At 49.3% G+C, this 9,490-nt stretch overlaps 1 long non-coding RNA gene across 1 annotated transcript; it reads left to right on the top strand.

Moving 5' to 3' along the window:
- The first annotated feature begins 2,698 nt into the window (after nucleotides 1–2,698).
- Nucleotides 2,699–9,123, top strand: LOC123386486. Its single transcript, XR_006600398.1, has 2 exons — nucleotides 2,699–6,993; nucleotides 8,573–9,123. It is a non-coding gene; the product is annotated as an uncharacterized LOC123386486 (long non-coding RNA).
- Nucleotides 9,124–9,490: the final 367 nt, after the last annotated feature.

Raw genomic sequence — 9,490 nt, 5'->3', positions numbered from 1 at the left:
GCCCAGCCTGTGACATCCTTTTAGTTCACAGGACAGAAGCGCCCAGGGGTTTTGTGCAGCTGCCTGTTTTCAGAAGTGGCTTGAGCCCAGCCAGCGTTCCTTCTCAACTGGGACTTTTCGTGAAATATCTTCTCAACAAATGTCAGCGGGGGTGAGATTTACCACACAGTTTATTAAAGAAGCCAAAGCCCCACCGGACAAGCCTGAGCAACAGGCTGGACTTGCCCTGGGGGCAGTCGGCCAAGGAAGGCTGCGTCCTTTGCTGCGGGACCCCCTTAGCCTGCATTTCCTATCAGAGGCCATTGGAGAAGCTTCTGTCCGGGCAGTCGATGCCCTCCCCCTCCCCATGGGCAAGAGTGGCCAGAACAACTTCATGACACAGAGGTGAAGCAGAGAAAAAGCATCTCCTTCCCCTCACTGGGCCCAGCCCCCCATTCGCAAGTCCCAAGCAGCACCACTTAATCTATAAAAAGCTTTCTTTGCCCCACAAGTGCCAATGTTCTAGTGAGAGACAGACTCTTTATAAACCTGTGCCACTGGCTCCCTCTTTCAGGAAACAGGAACCACGGCACAGATGGCAATGTTGTCATGGATGGATCATCCCCAAGGACCTTTCTCAGCTGCGCTAGATATAAGGCATACTGGGTATTAGATGAACCAGGCTTTGGTCCTCAAGGGCCTCCAAATTCAGGTGTGGTGATGGGAGCTACTGAAAAGAAAGGAAAAGAAAAGAAAAGAAAAAAGAAAAGGGAAGGCAAGAAAAGAAAAAAGAAAAAGAAAAGGGAAGGGAAGGCAAGAAAAGAAAGAAGAGAAAAGAAAAGGGAAGGGAAGGAAAAAGAAAAGAAAAAAAGACAAAACAAAAATACAAACAAAAAACTTTCCAGTTAGCTCAGGCTCAATACCAGAGCAGTTCAGAGAGATTTGGAGGTGGGGGGCACATCGCTGTGGACTGGGTTATCAGCAAAGGGTCCAGGAGCAAAGATAGTTAGGACTTGAGCTTGAGGAATTAGCCTGAGATCAGCTGAAGGGGGTGAAGAGGTTGGATTCAATCTTGGGTCCAAGATTGGGAAGGGGACTCAACTTACTTTTGAACGTGATATGTTTCCCCTCTAAACATAGAGAGAACTTCATTCACTGCAAGCAGCTTCTGTTGTAGGGTGCCAACATTACGGAAGAGGGGACCCAGGTGCCCCCATCAGGGGATGACAGAGAGGAGACACAGAAAAGTTCTGGCTTATTCTGGTCACACCACATACCTTTGATTTCCAGCCATGCTTTTCCTGTGCTGTGGGGTAACCCAGACGTCAGCATTGAGGCCAGGTGTTGTGAAGTGTCTGTATCTCGAGTTAAGATGAGATTATTGTTGGGGCACCAGGGAGCCTCAGTCGGTTGAGCATCCGACTCTTGATTTCAACTCAGGTCTTGATGCCCAGGTTGTGGCATCAAGCCCCACGTTGGGCTCCATGCTGATCATGGAGCCTGCTTAAGATTCTCTCTCTCTCTCTCTCTCTCTCTCTCTCTCTCTCTCTCTCTCTCCCTCTCCCTCCCTCCCTCACTCACACTCGCTCTCTCTAAAAATAAAAAAAAATTTAAATAAAAAGATGAGGCTACTGAGGAAGCAGGCAAAAACCTCTTTGATCTTGGTCGCAGCAACTTCTTACTCAACACGTCTCTGGAAGCAAACAGGAAACAAAAGCAAAAATGAACTACTGGGACCTCATAAAAATGAAAAGCTTCTGCACAGTAAAGGAAACAATCAGCAAAACTAAAAGGCAACCGATAAAATGGGAGAAGATATTTGCAAATGACATATCAGATAAAGGGTTAGTATCCAAAATCTAGAAAGAACTTCTCAAACTCAACACCCAAAAAACAAATAATCCAGTGAAGAAATGGGCAAAAGACATGAATAGACACTTCTCCAAGGAAGACATCCAGATGGCCAACCGACACATGAAAAAATGCTCCACATCACTCATCATCAGGGAGACACAAATCAAAACCACAATGAGATACAACCTGACACCTGTCGTAATGGCCAACGGGCAACAAGATGTTGGCGAGGATGCCAAAAGAGGATCTCTTTTGCATTGTTGGTGGCAATGCAAGCTGGTGCAGCCACTCTGGAAAACAGTATAGAGGTTCCTCAAAAAACTAAAAATAGAACTACCCTACGACCCAGCAACTGCACTACTAGGCATTTATCCAAGGGATACATGTGTGCTGTTTCGAAGGGACACATGTACCCCCATGTTTATAGTAGCACTATCAACAATAGCCAAAGTATGGAAAGAGCCCAAATGTCCATTGATGGATCAATGGATAAAGAAGATGTGGTATATATATATATATATATATACACACACACACACACACACACACACACACACACACACACATACATACAATGGAGTATTATTCGGCAATCAAAAAGAATGAAATCTTGCCATTTGCAGCTACGTGGATGGAACTGGAGGGTATTATGCTAAGTGAAATTAATCAGAGAAAGACAAAAATCCTATGACTTCACTCATATGAGGACTGTAAGAGACAAAACAGATGAACATAAGGGAAGGGAAACAAAAATAATATAAAAACAGGGAGGGGGACAAACCATAAGAGACTCATAAATATGGAGAACAAACAGGGTTGCTGGAAGGGTTGTGGGAGGGGGGATGGGCTAAACGGGTAAGGGGCATTAAGCAATCTACTCCTGAAATCATTGTTGCACCATATGCTAACTAATTTGGATGTAAATTTTAAAAAATTAAAATTAACATAAAAAAGATTTAAAAAAAAAAGATGAGGCTACTGTCACCTCAGTTGTCACAGGTAGGGCAGGTAAAGGACAGTTACAGGAGACATTATGTGAAAAGCCACAAGGCTGTTAGAGAGTAGCTTCCAATGTTACTTACCTTCCATGCAGAAATCCTGTATTTTTATGGGGTGCTTGTACAGCTGTCAGTGTTTCCACCATGTGGGAAGAGGAGAAGCATGGAAAAACCAATCCGTATACAAACCTCAGTCCCAAATTTCAGTCATGGTTTCCAGCATCTTCCCCATAAAGTTTCTCCCAGAGGCATCACGAGCTGGCAACATTGTTAGATCTCCACCTTATCTCTCCATCTTCAGTTAATAAGTTGGCTGGCCCTGAGCAAGCCGGTTTGGCAGTCACTCCTTCCGGTTGTATAATGAAGATGGCACTAGTCTGGGGGCACAGGGGTCCCTTAGAGTGTGGACCTTTCATGATCCTCTCCCGATAACTCTGTTCCTTCTGCTGTGCTCGTAAGTGGGGCAGCAGGAGAGTAAAGCTGTCATTGGCTGGAGCTCTGCCTCCGGAGCTGGACAGACCAGGCTTAGCTGTAGGCCCTGTCTGGGCTCAGACCGCCTCCCTCTCTGATGGAGGTTGGTTGAGACCGAGCATTAGACCAAGTGAGTGTGTAATGCTCGGTTAGCGTGGTGCCTGCCTCAGAGCAGGTGCTCACTGTATGGTAGGTAGCATGGAGAAAAACAAGGTCAAAGTCAAAAGGGGGACGAAGAAGACGGTACCTCTATCAACCGAACCTCCATACGGAGACAGGCTTGAATAGAATCAGAGTAAACATTGTGTCACGGACTTGGGACGGGATGGGGACCCGGGTTCCGTCTCAGCAGTGTAAACCGAGGAGAAAACCGGGAGACTGTCAACATTCGTGTAAAAATATAATGTATCATAAAGACAGCATGAACCGGAAGTAGGTCTTCTGAATGTGGATACAGCTGCTGGCATGAGCAGTGACCTCCCGCCCACTATGTAGAGGACAAGGACAGTGCCCGGGCCCCGGACCCGATGACCAACTTGGGAAGAAGCCCACATGTCTCAGCAGCCGGAGGGTGGCCGAGTGCAGAATGTGACCCTTGTTTAGTTAAGGAGCAGACAGGAGGCAGACTGATGTGGGAAGAATTTGTCCGTGAAGGCTTCTTACTTTTCTGTAGAGAGAGGACTTCAACAGTGAAGACAGAAAGCTATCAATTCTTTTTCCCTCAAAGCAGAGGAGGATGCACTTTTAAGACATGTTTTCCTAACTGTCCCTTCCAAGTACTGGATCTGAAGTCCCTTCCCTGCTCCCTGTTAATTGGGAACACTTTTATTAGGGTCATAGCTCAGGGAATGTCCAGTCACCCAGCCAGTAACTGACGGCTGCAAGGGACAATTCTCTCAGGCCCTGGCTCCACGCGGGGCCTGCCAGCGAGGCATGAGGCGCAGCTGTACTGTTAGGGGAGTGAGAGACGGGGCCCACAGACCCCCTTCCGTCACAAGCACATCTGTTTCCCACCAAGTGGGCCCGGCCCTGGGGGTTCTTTTTCAAAGCCCGCCTTTTTATTGGGGCTCTCTCCTATTTTATAGGGCGGCGGCTCTGCTTAGCTGCGAGCCGCCTGTCTCCCCGGCACTGGCTCTCCACCCACAGAACCATCTCATGCTTCCAGAGAGGCTGCTCTGTTGGGCAGTAGAATGGATTTTGTTTTCTATTTTAATCCCCAAAGGGATGGGGAAGAGCGCAAATAAATGACTGCCCTGAAACCGTTGGTTGGATTTTCTTGTCCAATGTGCTTTACAGCAAAAGGTTGGAGAACCTTGTTTTATCTTAGAAGCGACAAGTGGGGAAAATGGATTATAGAGAACTTTAAAGAGAATCCAGTGAGTTCTGACATGCCTGAGACAACGAAGCATTTTGCTTTGAAGTTTCAGGACACAAAGGGGGGCTGAGCCCCAGGAAGCTGACCCTGGTCAGAATGCTTGAGGCAAAGGGCATGAGTCCCAAGCTGGTCACACACAACCGTTACTCGACTAGGAAGTCCTGTCATGGGGAACACTGGTCATTATTTATGTCTCTGCTGGCTACTTGCTCTCTGTGGAAGCTCCATGATGAGTTGCACGACGTCAAGAAAAAAAAATAAGGTCTGGGGGGAAATATACACATACAGTAACAGGGTGAGAAGGGCTGGACGACTCCTAATATTCACTAGAGCTTTCCTGAAAGTGAGGTTGGGTAGGAAAAGAGTCATTCATTCTATGGCTCGGCCCACTGGCCAGCTGGATTCTGAGCACACTGGCTTGCTCAAGGTCAGCGGCTGGCTTTCGGTTGTCCCACGGCGCACATGGCTGTGCTGGGGCCGTCCCAGTGACTCAGTCCCAGCAACTCCAGTGCCTGGCCAGGAAACAGTCTTCTCCGCAAATGTACCCAACCGAGAGCTGATCACCGGAACCTCTGTCATGTTCCATCAACTCCAGAACCATCTTCTGGTCCAGTAACTTTCCATGAAATGGGACCAAATTTAGAAAGGTGTGGGCCTCTCACCCACCAAAGGTGGAGATGGGATTTGTGAAGTCAGTACTTATTCTGTTGAGGAATAAGGGAAAGAAACTAAATTATAAATGCAATGTCAGGGGCATGGTCTTGGAAGGGGCTTGGGCAGGGCAGAGGCTCTTGCAACTTCACGGTAAGTTATCTCTGCCCCCGGCCATGGGTTGTCAGCAGAGAGCAATTAGGCTATTTGTTGCAGACTTATCCCTCGGGCATAGCATCACAGCAGAAAGGGACGATGGCCCCCGGTGGCCTGACAAGGCTCTGGTTCCCCCAACAACTAAGGCTGCTCTGAGAATCTCTGTTAGAAGGCAAGACAAAGAAGACATGTGTCCCAGGCCCTTCAAGGGCAAATCGTGCTCCCCTGGTGACAATTTTCTTGCAGCCTTGGCTCCCTCAGGGGCTAGCAGAGCACCGGGCACACAGCCAACACATGGTTGCATGCAAGCTGAAGTGAAACCTTAAATTGAAGGAGAAACCCAGATCCCCAAGTAGGATTGAAATTCCCAAACTGGTTTCAGAGGAAAGGTGGAATTTCCCCTCTCTACCCAGGAGATCAGTGTCTTCTTGCTTGCTTGGGATGGGATGACAAATCTCTCCTCATCTGTCAAGGATGGGAGTTTCTCTGGGTGGTCTCCAGGGCCCAGGAGCCCATAGGTCTAGACCCGCTGGCAGATTGGGATTTTTCTCTCTAGAGAGGCTGGTGCCAGAGGGACCTGCGCACTTAATCCTGCTTGCATTCCTCCACCCCCCACCACAGTATATCCTTGGCTTTTTTTGCTAAGGTTGGCGGGGGATGACAGGACTGCGAGCCGGGCAGCGTTGGGTGCTCAGTGTGGAAGGAAACCTCTCTGCAGGGTGAGATTTTGTCTGGCAGAGGATCAGAAGAGTGATCCCCATGGATGTGGGAAGACGAGTGTCCACACTGGGACACAGACCCCGTGAGATACTGTGCCGGAAAAAAAAGGGTTCCAGGGCCAGATAGGTTTGGGAAGTAGCATTCTACATCCTTCGCTTGGAAATTTGTGATGTATGTCAGGGCATTCAAGTCTGAAAAGTCTCTCCAAGCGAAGCAAAAGAACTTTAATTTCCGAGAATGTGCCTGGTCACAGAACCTTTGCTCCGTGTGACGCCTGGGCGCCTTGGGAGGTGCCATGGTGACACTGGAGCTGAGGAAGGAACTACCGCACTGGACGGAGGGACAGAGTGGGTTGAAGCGTGCCTCGATGGTATGGAACTCTGCCCCCCTGTCCAAGGTGTGGGTCTTTGGAGAGAATTTAGGGAGGAAGTGGGAAAGAAGGTGTGAAAAACAAAAATCCTCAGGAAATAATGCATGTCTTGCCTGGGCAAGAGAAATGGGGAAATAGAGGCTCACTGTGTGAGGTTAAGAAAAGGGAGTCTATGGGGGACTGAGAACCTGTTAAGATCTGTTATCACGATAGGCGTTCAGAGAATAGAGGTTATTACAATTAGCGTATCAAGGATATACCTAAAATGTTACTATGATTCTTGATTGCGTTGTTACCATGAATGGTAATACTAAGATGTCTCTAATGCTTATTGTCTGCCAAGTGATTGAAACCTCCTTTGGTTCTCAGAACACCTCTGCTGTATGACGGGCCTTGATAATATTCCCTCTGTGGATGAGGTAAGTTACGAGTCAGTCGTTCAAATTCACATGACCGTTAGATGCTACAGCTGGGACTCAAACCTGAGCTGTAAGTTTTTGGCCAGCAGCTCCGAGCCCTACAACTACCCTTCCTGGGGGAAGACCAGCAGGACGGACAGGGCCTCTGGATTCCTTTGGAAGCGTCAGAGGAAAGGCTCCCCAAATACTCGTCGCGGCCTGTGTGTAGCCGAGAGCTGATGCTAAAGGGATCGTGGGAGCTTGTGCCCCGTGAGGGTTCCCCTGGTAGCCTGAAGAGTTGGGGCTGGCTGGGGGCGAGGGAGGGAAGCCAGAAAGGCATCTCCTTTTCCCTCCGTTTACCTCTTTGGTCCCTGACAGGCCAGGAGAAGTGGTGAACAGAGCTCTTGCCTGTGTGGGTTTTTCTAAAAGCTTTGGATGACAGGCACAGATACTTCCCCTAATTATATCTCTGCCTTTTCCAAAAATTGGAAAGGTCGATTGAAAAGAAAGAAGCCTGGATCCCTCTTAGAGCTGTCCTGAGAGTCACAGAGGGTTGTTCTGGGATTCTGGGAACCTAAGGTGATGAGGTGATTCCAAGGATCCAGCCCCAGGGCCCTGAGGTGCAGGTAGACACCTGGGCAGAGGGAGGGGTTCCACACTTAATCCCACCCCAGCCTTGGGTCATGTGTGGAACTTGCAGCCAGCCTGGGAAAGCAACAGCTGCAAAGACAATCTGGAAATGGCCCAAAGTCCTGAACAACCCCAGGGAGCCATAGGTCTAATCCACAGGCCACCTGGTGTGCGTTTGAAATCCTGGGGAGAATGGGATGTGTTCCTGAAGCAGAGTGGAGGGGGAAGCCTCAGGCCTTAGCCAAGAAAGATGTAGAACACAGAGAAGCTGAAAGCCGAGTACTTTGGGACGGTGGGATGTAGCCGCTGGAGGTGTGGGATTACGCCGAGCGGGGAGCTAGTCAGACGGGGGAGGTACCTAGAGCCAAGAGATGCCTGGTGGTGGAGAAAAGCAGCTGAGCATGCTCAGAAGAAGACACACCGAGCAGTGTCAGGGAGAGACTGACAAGGACAAGGACCTGTGGGCTGCAGATGAGACAGAAAGCATTAGACGGGCAGGCAGAGAGCCTGAGGGGTGTGGGCTGCGATGCGGTGGGGGCCACCGGGGGTTGTCTTTGGCACGAGGCTGATGAATTTGAGCTGCGGAGTATTGTTTGGCACGAGGTATTGCGGTGAGGGTAGAGGTGTGGACAGAATCGGGAAGCAAGCTCCGGGTGCAGTGGGAGAGCCTCGGGGACAGCCCTCCTCAAGCAAAGGAAGGCTCACGGGGGTCCCTTCCAAGGGGGCAGTGGTTTGGCATCCCTTCACCCTGCGCACCGGAGCAAAGTGGTGGGAATGCCTTTTCTAGACCACACGTTAGAAGTCCATTTGACACAGACCTGCACTGACTGTTCAGGTCAGAGAGGGATCGGAGTAAGAAAGCTCTCGAAGCGGTTCCGAGGGTCCTGCCTGAGGAGCTCTGGGCCAGTCAGCTCCCAGGTCGTGCCACAACTTTCCCCTTGTCGGTGCAGACAGCGCAGCTCTCTTCCAGGAAACCGTGCCGCCCTGGGCCTTGCAGATCCAAGGGCCATCTTACGAGGACACTCCTGTTACGCCCGTGCCTCCTCAGCCATCTGCCTTCTCGTGCTGGGCTCACCTGCTCACCCTTCCTTCTTCGAACTGCACCAGCCGCCTGCCTTGCTAAGAACAGTTACCCACGATGTGAAAATAAGGCAAAGGAGGAATGCGTGTCCTTTCACTGCCGTGCTGGAGTTTGATACGAAGGCTCTTCCAAGGATTCTTCAACGATGCGTACCCTCGCTTGGCTCACCGTTTGCTATTGATCGGGACCTGGATCCTCTGGTTGCTTGGAGATTCATGCCGCCAGATGGAGACACGAATGATTTCTGCCTGGTAGAAAAGATGACCCCAAAGGGTATGGTTATGGAGGGACATACACCAATTTTGAAAATCTAACCCAGTAGCTGTCTTATCCCACATTCTTCTTCAGTGGCTTTAACTCCATACTTCAGATGCTCCCTCAGTCAGCTTGTCTCCCTGCCTGTTCCTTCGTGAATGAATAAAAGGAATCTTTGACGCGTTTACGCTGTTATTATGCATTCGTGTTTTGAACATTTTGAACATTTGGCAGCTTTAGAGATTGTTCCACGTAAAGACCCAAAAGGGCTCACTTGCCCAAGAAGGGCCTCGCGTGCTGCGTAGTCTCAGGAACCGCCTCTCCTGAGGCTCCAGTGGATTACTGATCCCATGAACCAACATCAGTTCTGTGTCACGGTTAAAATTAAGACAAGCGTAAAATTTAGCGTTCACTAATCTGAATGAGAGTTCTGACAAGTTTTACGTCAACTATTACCGTATCCTTTCTATAGTGCATCAGCTTAAATATAATTCTCAACGTCCTCAGTTAAAAGTAAAACCTTAGCTTAATATTAAATCAAAGTCATGAACG

The sequence above is a fragment of the Felis catus genome, chromosome B4 (assembly GCF_018350175.1).
Source record: "Felis catus isolate Fca126 chromosome B4, F.catus_Fca126_mat1.0, whole genome shotgun sequence".
Classification (NCBI taxonomy): domain Eukaryota; kingdom Metazoa; phylum Chordata; class Mammalia; order Carnivora; family Felidae; genus Felis; species Felis catus.
Note: the sequence above shows the minus strand (reverse complement) of the source record. Positions and strands in the feature narration are given on the sequence as shown.